Source organism: Empidonax traillii, unplaced genomic scaffold, assembly GCF_003031625.1.
Source record: "Empidonax traillii isolate 1590-97213 ecotype Southwest subspecies unplaced genomic scaffold, ASM303162v1 scaffold449:size826340, whole genome shotgun sequence".
Classification (NCBI taxonomy): Eukaryota; Metazoa; Chordata; class Aves; order Passeriformes; family Tyrannidae; genus Empidonax; species Empidonax traillii.
The window spans coordinates 67916-85354 of NW_020955642.1; positions in this window are offsets into that span (position 1 = coordinate 67916).

A 17439-nucleotide genomic window follows, 5' to 3' on the forward strand; every position below is an offset into this window, starting at 1 on the left:
GGCAAAAGCTGATGTACCATTTTTTACAACAGTGTAACTGCAGTTTATTTAAGATTTAGTTAGCGTTTTTTTCACAAAGAAAATAAAAATACTTTGAACATGTGAAGACATAAACATGGATGGTGAATGTCCTACAGAGAACTTTGGAGAAAGCACCACTGAATTAACTTACAGTACATTTGTTAAACATGAGCAGCTCTAATAATGACATTTCATTTAACAATGCCCTTTGTCTTTTCAGTTCATCAGTTACCTATTTCAGTAATGAACTGCAGTCATACCATTCTGATTTTCTCCTAATGTAAAGGCTGAGATCACTTCACTTGCAGTGGAGCGTGATGCTATTATTCTGTTTGTGGCTTAGGAAAAAAGCTATAGAATATATCACAATTGTAATTGTCTAACAAATATTAAAGTCTGTGATCAGTAAGGATACCAATAACTTGCTTTAGCTTTTAATGGAAACAAGCAAAATTAAAAAAAAAAAAAAAAAAGAAAAAAGAAAAGGTTGAAAATGCTCAGCATATCTATTTCATGAGCAGAGCAGTAAGTATTCAGCTGGGGAAAAAAATGAGCCACGCATTAAACGTTATTTTAATTTTTTATCAACAGTCCATGCATAGAACTTAACAGCAACATTTTCACTGAGGATGAATAATCTCAGTCGCAAAAATAATAAAATGGAGTTGCCTGCCCTATTTAAGAAGGATTTTCTAAAGAACTGGAGGAAGTCAGATTAAGTGGGTAATATCCCACTTTGCACTATGTAAACACAAGACAGATAAAAAATACCATAGGACTACTTGATATGATCCATAAGTCTTACAAGGGGTAATGGAGCTTACTCTCCCTCATTTGCCTACCTCTTTTTTGGGTTTCTTAGATTTCAAAAGCTTTTTCATTGCCCTTCTAGCTGCAAGAGAGACATTGTAACTGGGTTGCTGTTTTCTCTTTTCTATTCACCGTGATCTATTAAAAAGATTTTCTGAGTTCACCGAAAATATTTAATTAGCAAAGAGTGGTGTCCAGCACTCCATAATCTTTTTCCAACTGAACCAAATCTGCACATTTTATGATAGATGTTTGGAAAACTGCTTTTTACTGTGTGCTGCATCTATAGATCTCTCTCAATTACCCACAGTAAATTTAGGCATTGTACAAGAGCAAATTTTACAGTCCATGAAGAGATGAAGTGAAATCTAGATGAAATTCATTGTGACAGATTCTCAGTTAGTGCCCTGATGTGTCTGTATTACAGAAGATAGACATTCTATTAGCATGGAAGCTCCCATAATGGACTGTGAATCATTTCAGGTAATAGAGATGCCAACTGGAATGACTGAAAAGCACTATTGAATTCCATTAGAGCTCTTTGTTTTTAAATCAGCCATTTCTTTGTGAATATCCAACTATATACTTCTTGACCCTAGCTGAGAGTAATAATTGTGAACTAATATTACAAAACATTAATCTGAGTTACTGTTCAATTAATGTTTCTGTTTGAGGGTTATATTTATGCTGCAAATGTGAAGGAGACTGTGGGTTGTATTACAAATATGTGTTTGGGCTTGAGCTAGTGCAGAATGCAATTTTCAGTTATATTTCTGTCTCCACTGTATTCAGTCTCATCTCATTAGCTGTAAAAAGACTCGGGTATTGGCTTTTCTTTTTCGAAGTCATCCTACCAGAATAAAATAACTATAATCAACAAATCTATAAAGATAAACATTTTTATAAGGGATGACACAAATAGTCTTCTTTCATTTAGGTGCTTGGTTAATTATCAGCAAAATAACTAACACCATATCCTGTTACCCAAACAGCCCCACCTTATCTATCAATCATGTATGATTTATCAGACTTAATAATTGCTTGGATAATTAACACAGAATTTAGGTTTATTCAGTGTGCTGAAACCTCAGAAATGCCTGCATAATTGCCATTTGTGTAGTAGATGAATTTATGAATAATTCTTTTTCACATAAATAAGAAGGCTGGCTTGCAGGCAGCACATATTTCCTCAGCCATTAATGCAGATATCATGTCATACAAGTGCTATGGCATTGTCACATGTTCACTATATGTATATAGTTAGAGTAATTAAAATATATCCATAAAATATAAGGAGAAAACCTTCCCCTTTGTTTGTAAGCACTGAATGCCTCTTTCCTGAGGAAGTACAGAAGGAGAGCGAAGGAAAATGAGTCCATTCAGTACAGCAGCAACTGGATTTGAATCTCCGTAATGTTCGCACATAAATCCTTTGGGAAGTCTTTAAAGAGAGTAGGTTCTATATCTTCTGTCTACGATCATCTATTTTCACATCAGAATGAGCAACATTATCCTTATATACTGGAGTATCTGTGTCTACAGCTTGAAAATGAGCCTCTCCTTAATGTTGTAATGACAGGTGTAAGATTAACTTTGTTAGGTGTCTAGCCACTCATGCAAACTAAATTAAATTAATGGAACAAATTTCTCTCATAATTAAGATAAAAATTCATGTCAGCTGTAACCTTGCTGTACACTAATTATATACAAATGATTTATCATCTGCTTCGCCCAGAATATTAATCCTCAACTCATTGATAACTGCAGCCAGTGTTAAGAGATGAGAGTTGATTAACTATGACAGATTGGGCAACCACAGTACCAAGTGCCTGAACAACCAGTGAAACCAATAATATTCAAATAGCACTTCTTATTTAAAAATGCATTCCCATGGAAACAGATGCATGTTTAATGAGGGACACAGAGATTATTTCAATAACGACTGATATTGGAAGAGTGGGCAGAACTAATCAATAATAATTAAGCCCTTAGCCTGGTTAAGATATGGTTCTCTAAAGCAGGTTATGTACACATTAGTGAGGTACTAGTTCAGGCCATGTTACATATAATGTCTTCATGCACTGCTGTTGGTTATTTATTTTCCTATCGCAGCAGATATCATGTAGTTTACAGATGTTAAAAAGCCAACAATCTAGTCTTGGCTCCCACCAGCTCTAATAAAAGAGAAGAAAAAGCTGATGCCACCAACAGTCCTTTGAAAGTCAACTCCTGTGGTAATTATGCTTTCTGAAAATGTCAATTTAAAAAAAAAAATCAACTCAACCAACACAAAAACCCCCAAACAATTCTTGAAGCATCATCTGTTGAACAGGACATTCATTCATCTCTTGGAATATGATGTTATATTTTTCCTTTAAATGAAAATTATTAAAATTAACTTGTAAAAACTCAAAAAATTTATTACTTTTTTTTATTTTATTTTTGGGGCGAAGATTGTTAGTTAATAATGTCTCCTTTAATGGATTAAAAAAATACACAAAATTTCAGACATGTTGAAGAGTTTCATGTTAGGGCTTGGGATTTTTACTACTAATTCTGTCTCCCCAGGACAGCTTTTTTAAACTAATTGCTCATTGAAACTCCAAGAATCCCTGTCAGAATGAAGAAAAAACCCAGTCTTGTACCTAGGCATTAATAAGGCACAACCAGCCAGCTGGATGAACTAATATTGCTGTAAATTAATTACTTTCCTGAAAAGCTGGTGTATCTGAAGACGAGTTATGTGTGAAAAAGAAACTTAAATACTAATATAAAACTGAAGACAATTGCAAAATCAGCACAGTGTGAACCTGTTCTTCCCACTGTTAAGGTGTGACGAGCCCTGTGAAACCCTGTATTGTGTTGGCACAGGGATGTACAGCCTGGTCTGCAGGGAATGTGACAATGGCACAGCTCAGGCTTTCCTGCTGGACAGACTGGTTTGATTCTGATATAAAGGAACAAAATACAAGAAATTGGCTCCTATCCTACAGCTGCTCAAGGCCTGGCTTTAAGAGAGCAAACCTTTCTCAGTCTTAGCATGGGGACACCTATTCCTTTGGAACTGGAATGGCTTATTTCACATAGACTCCACCAGGATTATGCCTTAAATATGAATTTGATCCCTTTCTTCAGCTCCCACATTCAGTAACACCCACTCAGCACCTCACTGAACACAGGTGTTCCTGCATAGGTAGCCCCAAATCTCAGCTTGGATAAAAACTTGGGCTCCTATTATGGATTGTAGAGCCAGCTGAATGCCAGCCTGAACACAGCAGATGGTGTGCTGCAGGTTTGTCAGCGCTCTGTGGTGACACTGCAGGCTGGCTCTGAGCACACTAACCAGGCTGGCCTCTGGAAACACTCAGCATTGCTCAAGCCCAGGCTTCAGCTGCCAGGAGAACCAAAACATCGGAGCCCAGCCATCCCAGCACTGGCAGTCTCAACATATGACAGACCATGATCTGCTTTCTACATGCCAGTAGAGACTCAGCCTCTCAAAGAATATTTGAATCACCAGCATAGGAAGCAAATACTCTGTTTCACGATAATAGTTCTTTTCAGCCTCCCATCCCATGAGGTATTTTTTTTTTTTTTTTTTTTTTTTTTTTTTACGTATGTCTTACGTGCTTCAAAAGAAATTAAAGTTCCACTTAAATGGAAAAGAAAATGTGAACTTTATGGGAAATAAAAATTCAAACATTTCTTTCTCTACATTTCTAGCTATTTCAGGGCTAATTGCCTTTGAATTTGTAAATGCAGATAATGAGAAGAATCTTGCATATATGGAACTGAAGAGAATATACGCAGAGCAAGTCAAGTACTTGATATCCAATTTAACTTGGAGTTAGATATCAACTTTAAATAAGCAAAAAGACCTTAAGTTTTTTTCGTCATCTTACCCCTAGGGGATACATAACTGCTATGAACCTAATCAAATACAGTACATCACAGATCCTCTGTGCCAGTGCTAATGAATGAACATTCCTGTAGAGAACAGAGATGAACCATCATCACTACAGGTCTGATGTGTCTTTTCTAGGAGAAGCTCAGCATGGACATTTGGCAGTGATGGTGTCCAAATGCAGCCTTCTAGGAATGGCTAAAACAGGTCTAGACTGATTAGTGCTACTTTGGCTAATTGCTTGAGGTAGGAACTATAAACCCACTGGTAGCCTTCATTGCTGCCAGCTGGAGCTATAGCTGATAGACCTGAATTTTGCTCATGCTGACACAAAGGAAAGGTTGACCACCCTCAATAGAGTCCCTCCAGGTCAAGAGGCACAAGGAGAAGCAGATGCAATATATGGATATTGTTCTTGTACTAAATCTTTTTTGCACACTGAATTAGTGATACCTCCAGCATCTCCTGCCCCTTCCCCTCAGAGTAAGAAGTGGAATTATGCTGCCTTCCCCAGCAGTATCACTTCTTTCCATTGATCAGGCTCTGCAAACAATGCAGTTATTTCAGAGGAGAGTGCAACGAGCCCTAGTTTTGCTACTTCCACTTATTACTGCGGAGCATCAAACTACCCAGCCCTTTTCCTGCAGCCATCTTTAAAAAAGGCAATGATCTCAACGTGCTGCTGACCTAATGAGGGCTGTGTGTGACAGAGCCATGGATACATTTTCTCACTAACCTAATGAGCAAAGTGACAGACAGTGAAACAGTTCACACTTGAGTAATTTTCTAGTCATCAGCAACTGCAGTGTTCATGGGAGCAGAAGCCAGTGAAAGGATGGAGAGATATGCAATAAATACCCACTGGCTCCATTGGCCAGAATAAGTTATCACTAGGATAGAGGTCTTGGGGCAAACTCCCTGAGGAAATTCAAACAAAAAGAGTCAATTTAAGGCATCTCTAGCAGTGCATTCAATTAAAATTAAATTTAAAACGTAGGATCAGCTGTTGGGCTGTTAGGCCACCTGCCCAAAGGAAGAAAAAAATTAGGGATGTAACGAACCTTTACTCCTGATGTCTGCAAGCTGCTCATGAATCACTGAATAGTATCACCTTCTCACAACCACCCATTCAGCACAAAGTAGAGTTCTTCTTTGTCTCCCACCCCAAGAAGAGGGAAACTAGCAGCAGATAGCTCATTATCCATATTGACAGCAAGCCTTTGCATGAAAAACGTCGTCCTTATTACATTTTTAATGTGCTGGCAACTTCTTCCAGTGAAACTGTTATTTCTCAAGGGAACACTACTATGAGCCAAGCCTTGGACATCCACTGGCACAGGCTCCAGGATACGATAGGATTTCCACAAGGAGATAGCAAAAGCCATTCAGAGCCACACAGTTCTCCCGACACTGGTGTTTCTTCACCAAGCACCTCCCACTGCCCTGACAGCCAGGTATGGGAGGAGAGAAGAGACACAACAGAGGTGTAAGGGAAGCAGCCCTTCCCAAAGATGAGAAAACCAACTGGTGCAACCAGAAGCATTGTCCATGGTGTGATCCAGGTCTTGAAGAGATGCCATATCAGCCCTTCTTGTCCCTTCTTGATCCCCCTCCTTGGATATTGCAGTTTTTACCAGTGAGAAAATATTATGCCTGATTTGCTTCCAACTTCTCTCAGAAGAAGAGAGGAGACATTTGCTGCTGCTAGGACAAATAAAGCAGCAGCTGCACAGAGTCCACACACCCTGTGAACGGGCCTGACTCTCTAAGCAGAAGGGACATTAGGAAATGAAGGGTCTTGTGGTTCCTCCCCTGGCTCCTTCTGCTGTGACTCTTCCTGCCATGTGTGGGAACCAACCTGTGGGCAGATGGACAAGTCCTGTGAGTGTTCTAACTGTGCTGGAATCACTTCATGGAGAGCTGTGGACATGCTTGAGAGGTGCAGCAATTTGATGTGGCAGAGGTCATACTGCCCTTCTGGTCTAGTGCTGCTCTGCAGCTGCCCCGTGGAAGCTGCATGATGCCCAAAATGCCTAAATTCACCTCCTGCTGCACCAGTCTCAGCTTCAGTCTATGAGGCTGCCTGGGCAAGTACAGGGTCTAAAGGGTGGATCAAAATACCTTCCAGTGATCTCAGTAGCAACAGATGAGCCCTTGTGGAATTCAATCCTACCCTGCAAGAGCCTGGAGGGAGCACACATCTCAGGCTCTTCCACTGAGGGCAGAGCAGACCTCTGGCAGAGCTCTGGCACAGTGTTAATTAGCTAATTCTCACAATCACATCATAAAGTCATTTCTGCCCAGCTTTTCAGGCTGGTGGAGAAATTAAGGACTTGCCAGGAGTCACCAGAGGCACAGTTGCAGTTAGCCAGGAACCAAAGTCAAAGTTCTGGGTTCTGGTCCTCAGCTCTGGCTGCTTGACCAACAACACCCATTTACCCAAACTCACTTTGAGCTTGGCTGAACTCTTGCTTTCTCTGATTTTCTCCTTGCACTTGTGAAAGTATTCCCTTTGGCTTGTGACAGAAGGCCTGTGGTTCAGGAGGTGAATGGGCTCTGAGTCAGGTGCCCCTGTTCCTCTATGGCATCTGCTACTGCTTCCCTGGGTGACCCAAGGCAGGGTATTTAAACTCATTGCACCACACGTGCCATGTTGGAAGAACAAAAAATTGCTTCTAAAATGTTGTTTTGTCAGCTGGGAGTAAGCAAATAAACACTGGGATCTTTTAAAATTAGGGAATTCAGTGCTTATCTTTCACTGTGACTTTCATCTGGGCTCAGCATTCAATTCCTTTAGGCTATTTTAAAGACCCTTGTCTAGAAAAAGAAACTGGCATTTATGGGCACAGAACAAATATTAAACTACTTTGACTAACTCTCCATGTGGAACTGCTCATATGCAATAAAAATGGCAGTGTTTTCCAGTATAAATAATCACTCATTTCTTGAAATCATAAATCATTCACCTTTTGAATTATCTGGGTGTCAGGGGATAAACTGTTAAATCTATATTTAGTACCTACCACAAAGTCCTGCGTGGTTTTCAGAAATACTGCACACTCTTCAGATGGGAGAACTTGTACTTAGATCCCTTGCATAAAAGTATTTAAATTTGAACTTACATGCTTACATTTAAAACCTCCACCCAACACTTTAGGGAACTGAAAATTAGTTAAAAGCTGTTCTGAGCATTTTTAAAAATTACCCAGTGAAAGGTATTATGGCTGGAAATGCATTTGAAATAATTTTTCATAAATGTCTTCCTACTTTTAAAATTGTATCTTGCTCATCACAGATACCCTGGACCGTATCTGGCCATAACAACCATACCCTGGATCACCCAGTGGAGGAGACAGGGAGTGAAGAGCTGGTCCTGGGGTGGGGGAAACCAGCCAGTTGTGTCAGGGAAATGGGACATCAGGATGGGACAGAGCCTGTGGTGCAGCGCTGCAAAGGAGATCTGTACTGCCCTCGTGATGGGAGAGATGACAGCCCACTGTGCAACCTTCACCACCAACACACTGGATTTGACAGGTCCATGGACCAGCAATCGAAGTGCAGCCCAGGTGCTTTTAATACCCTGAACCATTAGAGTGTCTGCATAAAAGTCTGTCCTGCACTAGATACGGTGCAGCATTTTTAGAGGGCTCTTAGTGAAACTGTTCCACTCCCTGCGTAGAGATGGACACACAGAATCTGCCAAAAAAATGTTCAGCCAACCAGGAAGTGTCAAGAGAATTTTATACAGGAAAAAAGATTTAAAGAAACTCAGTGGTTAAGGGAATGTTCATTTTACTTTGTAATTCACCTTAACTGATCCTGTATGTGAACCGAAACCCCCCAGACAAGAAATGTGTGCAAAAGATATAAACCTGTGAAATGGTGGGACAAATGGTTTCTCTTTCTCTAGTAAAATGAAACAGCAGCTACTTGGGAGAAGAATACACGTGCCAAATCTGTAAATATGCTCTCCCTCTTTTTATGCTGCTGCTATAATTAATGTAAGAACCTTTAAAATTCCTATCTGATACTTACACTTGTTATAGCAACATATTTAATTCCAGTGCTACATCCTTTAGCAGATTCTTTTACTTCATTCAAATTACTAATCGTTTAGATTCTCTCTGAAAGTCTTTCCTCCCTCGCTCCCCATGCATGCTTAACCTAATTAACTATAAATGAGAAAAAATGCTATTCACATAAAAAGAAAATGTTAACCTATAAATTATCCAGTGCTCCCTCCTGAGGCTGGCAACGCCTCTTGCAGAAAAGCTCAAATGTTGGTGCAGTATTCTTGGCTTCCTATCCAGTTTCTGCCACCCAAAATCATTTTATACAACACATTACTCTGCCATTTTGTACATCTGGCAACATCTGCTGATACTAAGTCCTCTCCTGTGTTTTCAAGACTACACGAAAGAGGATTTTGAGGATGATTAATTGGGGAGAGAAAACCATTCCTTTACATTTCAAGGAACATTTGCGGAAGACTAATGGTCATTTATGGAAATATGGCCTCTTTATACCCATTAATGTCTTCCAGTGCTCCCTATGGGTCACATAATTAACCACCGCTTTGTGTTTCTTTGCTGCCGTCATCCAAAAGTCCTCTCAGTTACCATAATCAGTTGAAAATTTGCTTTGCCATCGCCAGATCAAAAGCCCACTCAAGTCCGTGGGACTGAGACATCTAAGAGACAGGATCCTTGCTCTATATGTTTCTCCTCAAAATACAGTTTATTCCAGAGGTTCTCAACTGCATTTTGCCAAACTTGACCCTGACAACCATTTCCAAATGAATTTGTAAATCCAAATAAAATGGAGAGAGAATCCTTTATTTTTTTATTCTATTCCCATGCTTTTGTGACTTTGTTCATCTTACTCTCCAGTGGTGATGGAAAGCTCTTTGCTGTCACTAGTACAATATAATTCTGATCCACAGCTAGAGCTCGAGAGTACGCTCATAACTTACTGCTATTATCATTAGTGTTACCATTATTTGGAATTATAACACTTAGTTCCAGTGAATCCTGAATCCCTGGCTGGTAACATGACAAATGTGTGCCCAAGTGCCAGGTCACATCATGGGCACTGTGAGGGATGCTGGGCCCAAGCAAAGACTGGCACTAGGCACATCTGAGGGAAATGCCCTCTCCATCACATTTTCCACGGTTCCCTGCTGTCCATCCCTATCTCCCTGTCACTGCAGGGATTTGTGTCAGTGTTCTGAGGGCACTAATGTACCTTAATGGCCAAGAGATTAGAATTACACAGTATGCTGCCCAGTTTTTTCCCCTTTTACCAATGAAAGGAGACTGCCCTGGCAACAACAGTCTCTTGCCAGGATATTTGTGTGCACCCTATTTTGCAACTGGCATCTCACCAGCTCATGGTTTAATTTACCACCAATTCCATCTCACTGCTCAATGTCTGCCCCATGTGAGCCTGTGAGCTCCAAAACAGATGCACGGCAAACTGGGGCGGGCAAGGTGCTTGCAAATAAGCTAGGAAGATGGATTATCCACTGTGAATAAAAATCTTTTATTTCCTTTCCATAGCTTTATCCCTTTTCATTTTGATTAACAAACAATAAAAAAAGTACATCTGTGTTGAACAAAACGTGCAGTGTTGCCCAGCTATCCATGTGTAAGTTGTATTACACCTGCTAATACCATCCATGTAGCGAGCCTGGGGTCAGGAAATGAGTTCTTGGTTGTTCCACACCTGTATGACAAGAAGATTTCCCTGTGGTGACCTGAAAATGAAGAAGATGGTTCCAAGGACTGAAGCAGACATCACTGTCATCTCTGCCCCCTGCCAAAGGGCTGCAGCCACATCCCTCAGTAACCACCCCGAGTTCAGACACCACGAGGAAGCTGATGCTGTTTCAGGCCATGTCCGAGTCATTCAGAGGACACTGGCCCCAGGCACACATGGTGTTGTCACCTTCCCATGGAGATGGCTGATGCCAAGAACAACCTCTCCTTCCAGAGAGGCAGGAGAGTTACAGCCGTAAGCCAGTATCAATGGGCATCTGCTGTGGTTTGGTACAGTTTCCTTTGCTCTCCATGTAAGTTGTTCCAGATATTTTATAAAGTGAAAAACATCAACACTAGGGTTTTTTTTTTTGCCCTTGATATCAAAAAAGACATACCCAAGCATAGAATAAAATGAGAGAGAAAAAGGAGCAATGAGGACAATACTGATAAAAACAGAGAGGAATGACAGATCACAAAACCCCGTAAGTTAAAGAAGAGACAAACTGCTTATCTGTTCATTCCCAATTCCCTGAAATTTTCCCCACTTTGATGGTGCTTGCTCACAAGCTGAGAAGAGATGGGCCTTCCAGCTGTGAGGAGACAGCCTCACACCAAAACAGGAAAAGAAGCATAACCTACTTGCCATTCCTGAATACAGTAAAAGAAACAGAGAGAGAAAATCTGAGGAACAAACTGTTGGCATTTTGCTGCATAGCAAAATAAAGACATGGATTTAATGAGTGCACGTGCATTATAGGGAGCAGGAAACACTGACACCATTACACAAATTAGTTGAAATTTTTGTAATTACAGAAGTCTGATAAAACATCCTTATTAAAAGTATGTATAAAATTCAGGAGAAGATAATGCCATCCAATCTTTTCTTACTTTAACACTGCTTCAGGATGATTTACAGCACTTTAGCAGAAAAATACAAAAGCCAAGCATGTAATTCACTCATATTTTTACCTACGGGAAGCCCTGTGCTCTTTTCTGTGGTCCCTCAAATGACTGAATCAGCACCACAGCACCTTGCAGACAGACCCCCGTCAAACCTGCCCACCCACTCTCTCCCCACAACCTCCCTCACAGTTCCTGCCCACATTTCGTGTTCCCTGGGTTTCTCTGGTGCCACATCCATTTCCTTTCTCCCGTTTCCCATCAGAGGCTGAGCCCATGGCCCCAGTCCCTTGCCAAGGGAGCACCAGCCAGTCCTACCCTTTTCCATGGACCCCTCATTTCAATGCCAACCACTTACTTTCCTGTTCTCTACCAAGAGCCCCTTTCATCAATACAACTGCTAATAATTTTAGGAATACAGGAATACAACTGCTGAGAATTTCAGTTAATTGGCTTTAATTATAGTTAAGGGGTAACTAGGGGCACATTTGCAAGGGGGAGGGAGGGCTGAAGAAGGAGAAATATAATTCAGTACTCTCTCAACTCTGTACACACACTTAGCTGAGCAGGGTTAATAAGAGCATCAGTCTGGTTCCCAAGCACATAAGAGGTAAATAGAAGCCATTTTTCATGTTTTATTCCTCAGGTACAGTTTTACCATGGCCCGTTTTACAAGTGAGGTAAATGAGTCATAGAAAAAGCAAGTAGCTTGACCAAGGCTTTGCAGTAAGACATTGGCAACATAGAGAGAGCACTGCAGGAACTACTTTCCAGCCCACTTGATCCTCTTGAGAACAAAATCTTGCATTATTTTTATTATCATTATTGCCGTCTAATAGCTATCCTTCATCTCCAGCGCCAGAAATTTTAGGCTAAGCTTTGGCACAGCTGCACAACTGAATTCGAATCAATCAGTCTTTAACCCCTGATTAGGTGAACACAGCAAGAAGAAAATATCTGAGGGAAAACAAATTTCTATCAGAAACAAAATTATTGTTTGTGAGGCTAACGCCCTGCATCAGTTTACAATTGATAAGACTCAGTAAGCAGCAGTGGAAAAATATTATAAAGTCTATTAGGAGACACTTAGGTGAATATTGTGTTCCAACCTTTGAAATCCAAGCTGTGCCTTAAGATTGTAACTATCTTTTTGCTCCAGAACAAAAAAAAAAAAAAAAATAAATTGAAAGGCACGACTATTAAGCAAGGATAAAGGTTGAGTCGTAAGCAAATGTCATGTTATAGATTTACCTACCAACAAGAAGCCAGCGGGGTTCAGGTCAGAGGTTAATGAAAGACATCCAAAGGTCACTCCGTGATTATGTGAGAGCATGAGTTTAATAGGGCACGGGGACGACAGACACTGACAGAAGATTTATACCAGAGGTGATGACACTGCTACGAATAGTGCTGATAAAAAGAGCCCCAATATCGGCCCGAGCAGGATGATGAATGGCGCACACGTCCGCTCACACTTCTCATTATAAGCTCCTTCACTCATGGTGGCACTTAGCGGCATTTATTTACTGTGGTTTGATGGCACTGAGCAGAAGCACAGTATATCTAATACTTTAAATGTAGACTTGCCATATAAAAATGAAACAAGAGATAAGATTAGGCCATTGAATAATTGCCCAGCTTTCCTGCAGAGATTATATTCACTAGTGCTAACATTATTTTTTTCCTAATGTTCTAGTGTACGAGCAGCTCAAGTGAATTAATTTTCTAAGGCAGAAGGTCAAAAGAAAATAACTGATAAGCGTTGTGCCTGCTATAGAATATCACTTTACAATATTCTCGTCTCCTCATTTATCAGATAGAGAATAAGAGATAATATAATAAAAGTATATAAACATATTTTTTGTCACGCCATATTTAGTTTTAGTTGTCCCAATTGCTATTTTTCCTTGTGGCTATGGGTATGAAGAGGATCAGAGAAGTCAGCTAAAAATGTCAGAATGAAAAAAAAAAAAACAACCCACAAAAAATCAACAATAAACCTTAGGACCAAACCCAAGGAAAACTGAGACCTGATAAATAACATGCACTGCACAAAGAAACTCCTTTTCAGACTGTTATATATTTATCAAACCACTGGAGTGTGAATTTATGAATAAGTCTTATCATCTTTCAGGCAGCAGGCACAATAAAAATTAGAACTACAGAAAATTGTGGGTATTACAAAAGGTTATTTCTATCAATTCATGTGTATCTGCAGATGGGAATGTCAGAGAAGAAAGTTCTGTGTGCCTTTCCACTCGTACCTTCACCCAGAGACAGAGCAGGACTGCATGACGTCATATTTAACATTTAGTTGGACGTGGAGCAACATAAATAAACACTTCCTCAACCAAGAGGTGTTGTTAATAGTGTTGTAATTTTAAGAGGTGGAGAGATGTAACATTCTCAGCACACAGTAGCATCCCTCTCCAAGCGCTGCCAGTATTGCTGCTTCCCAATACAACAGATCTGTACTTTGTACCACGTCCATCCTGTGGTACCTGAATGTCTCCCATGTAGCAGAAAAGACAGCCAAAGAAACCCATTGCCATTGTTATTTCTGTCAGTATTGTTTACTGGGGTCCACGTTGCAAGCACCATTTACACAGAGGTCCTTTGGGTAAGCAAAGGCTTCTTGAAACAGAGATGTGCAGGTCCTAGAAACACTGCATAATGAAACAATTTTGCTATATCTTGTGCTCACACACAGTGGAAAGATGCTGCCTGTCCCAAAGAGACCTCATCTCCAGGAGGCAACAGGGGGTTTGCAAGGCTGCACCCCAGGCAGGACATCACCGAGGGTGGGGGATGTGTTTGCTGGGGCACTGTGTGCTTCTCTAATAATGCTGAGATAGATCTTCCACAACATTAAAACAGCACACATGAAAACCCTCCTGGCCTACTGCTTGTGGCCAAGTTTTCAAAAGCCAGTTTCTTGAAAGAGGGCCAATGCACCCAAGCTACAGCCTCCTGGCCACTCTCTAATTAAGGCATAAAATACAAGCATTCTGAAAGGGGGGGGTAGTATCTTAAATATACTTTGGAATATTCCTTCACCACAGAGGAAATATGTGATAAACAGGAAAAAAAAAAAAATTACCTGAATTTCATAAAGAAAGAAATATCTCCAGTTTTACCTTGAAAATCACATACTGGTATCTAATACCTGAAGGGCATGTGAAGGTTCAGTAGATCCCCCAGGATAAGGGACCTCTGATGGACTCCAGAAAACCAGATGTATGTCAGGCAGAAGTTGCTGAAGTGTCACATCTAATTAATGGAGAGAGGAATTACAGTCACTTACACTTCTGCTTGACTAGGAGGAGTAAAAAAAAGAAAAGCAAGTGTTAATGACACCTTATCCCTGTGCAGCACGAGAAACTTATGCATTGTGTGAGCCAAAAGCAACAAAAGTGGTACTGGCTTTGTACCAGCTTCTGGAACATGGTTAACTCCTACCTGAGTGAAAGAAATGTTTTCTTACCAAACCAGACATTCCACCAACTCACACCTCTGATACAAGTCACAGACCAGCCATTTTTAGCACTGATTCTCAGTCAGCTCTTCCATCTATGCCCAGAGCAGATTGACTTATACATATATATATTTTCATTTTAAGGACCTCCCTTAGTTTTCCAGTGTTTTCCAAGTACTGCAGAATAATTTACCAAAAATACCTTGGTAACCAACATTTCTCAATAGAAGTGTGTTTGCTAATCTTTCACATCTGGGCACCTATTTTCTCCTTTGGAAAAAATAACGTAATCAGTTTTATCTAACAAGGCTTTACACTGGGCTAATCATTAAAAATTAATAGAAATACATCAACAAGGCCATTAAAACAGTGTGTGGGGTACATTCAGATATATGAAAACGAGAAAAAGGCAGGAGACAGAATGGCTTTTCTTTAAAGCTCTCTAGTCATCAGTGACACACTGTCATTCAGCATGTTTTATTGTCCACTTGAATCCAATGAATAGAACAGTCTAATGCAAGCCACAGTGTTTCTGGATAGACAGTGTATTTGTTACTGAGGCAGCCAATAAAATGTTAGTAAAGCATCTGAAGCAGCTCTACACCAAATAAGGATGAGATTTCTTATTTATAAGAAAAATAAAACTTGAACTACACTACTTATTTATTCTGCAGCAAAAGAGAAAGCTGGGGCAACTGAAATTCTGCGTATAGAGCAAACAGAAAATGTATCAGTTGTCTAGCACAGCCACAAGCCACGAGTTTCATCTGAAGTTATAAGATATAAGATTATTGCTGGTTATGAAGGTAAGATCACTTTTTACGAAGCAGCAGAAATTTACTGATGACAAAACATTACTCATTTTGGCCCATGTTCTGGTTACAAGCATGTCAAACTACTTCTAAAGTGTCTAACAATATATAGCTAAAATCTCATAACTGGAATAAAACATGGTCTTTATTCTGCTGCACCACAAATGCTGGAAAATATTGATCTAAGAGTCAAGAAATTGTGTAAGCAGATTACTCTCAAAAAGACCGGTGCATGAAATTCCCTTATTGTTTATAATATATTTGGCAACTGACACATGCCTTTGGATTTATTTGGAATGGAAGATCTTCATACGGCACTCAGGAAGCACATATGAGAAAATGAGAGTGAACTGCTGAGAAGCTCGTGCCCATTCCCAAACTAATTATCTTATTTGGAGCCCTGCATCTGCGCTGGAGATCCACAAAATTAACTAATTATCAGATAATCTAATCTGCCGGATTTAGATCAAATCTCTAGAAGAACTGGTTGGTAATTATGGGTATATGAATGTACATATGGCGTATCTGTATGGACAATATTTTTAGTTTAACACTCTGTGACTTAAATTAATTTAGTTCTTGGAAAAGCTTTCATCCAAGAAAGGCCAGAGGAGAAGGTACTGTGACAACAGCCATAAATCCACAGCAGAGGGTCTGCTGGGTAAGCAGCACAGGGCACAAGTTGCAATATTTTTCTATATTTAAAGTATTTGTGTTCACTTTGGGTACGTGTGTTTATCTTTATGCAAGTCCTGGCCTGCTCGGGGTACTTCAATTCCTGGATAATGGAAATACCGTCAGAAGCCTGAATCTCATCACATTGTTTCATAAATGAATCACTGGAGCAGAAAGAATAATAAAAAAAAACCCCAAACTACCAAAAACCCCAGTACGAACAATCCAGACACAAACACAATACTGAGATTTTATTTGTTTCTGCAAGGTGAAGGCCAAATTCTTCACTGGGGTAAATTTACAATGCCAGCAGAATTTGACATCCAAAATGTGTAGCCTGGGAGTAATGGGGCTAAAACAAAATCCAGGAGCCAGTTTAGGCTGGTAATAGTTCAGTGTCCCACATCAGCAACACATCTGGGCATATATTTTTCAGTACTTGTGAAGTCTCATGTACTTTGGCTCAATTTACGTGTGATAATTCTAGTAAAAGACAAAAGAATTAAAAAAAAAATCTTCCTCCTTAAACCTTCTTAAACCTTCCTCATTAAACCTTAAGAAGATGTAGAAGAGAGTACAAGGGATTCTGTTAACAAATCCATTTGCCATCACATTAAAATATAAGTTCAGATGGTTCATACCCCATGTTCTGGCTGTAACATCAAATCTTACACAGCACAGCTAAGCCTCTGCTTTCATCAGAAAAGGTCAAGTTGAAGCAGTAGCTCAGAACTCCAGGGCAGCCTAACAACTCTTTGCTGACACTAACTAGTGGGTCATTGTAGAAGAAAGAGACAACTTTATCTTTTCACAAAGACTACAGCCAAGACAGTAAAGTAATTATGAAGGAGGGAAAGCATCTTCAATTTTTAGGCCTGAGAATTCCCCAAAACAAAATCAATTTAAATTATTTTATATTACCATGGTATCACAGAATGGTTTGGGTTGGAAAAGACTTTAAAAATCATCTTGCTCCAACCCCCTGCCATGGGCAGGGACACCTTCCACTCAACCAGGTTGCTCAAAGACCCATCCAGCCCAGACCAATTACATACTTCTGTCTTCCTTTCTTCTCCAGCACAT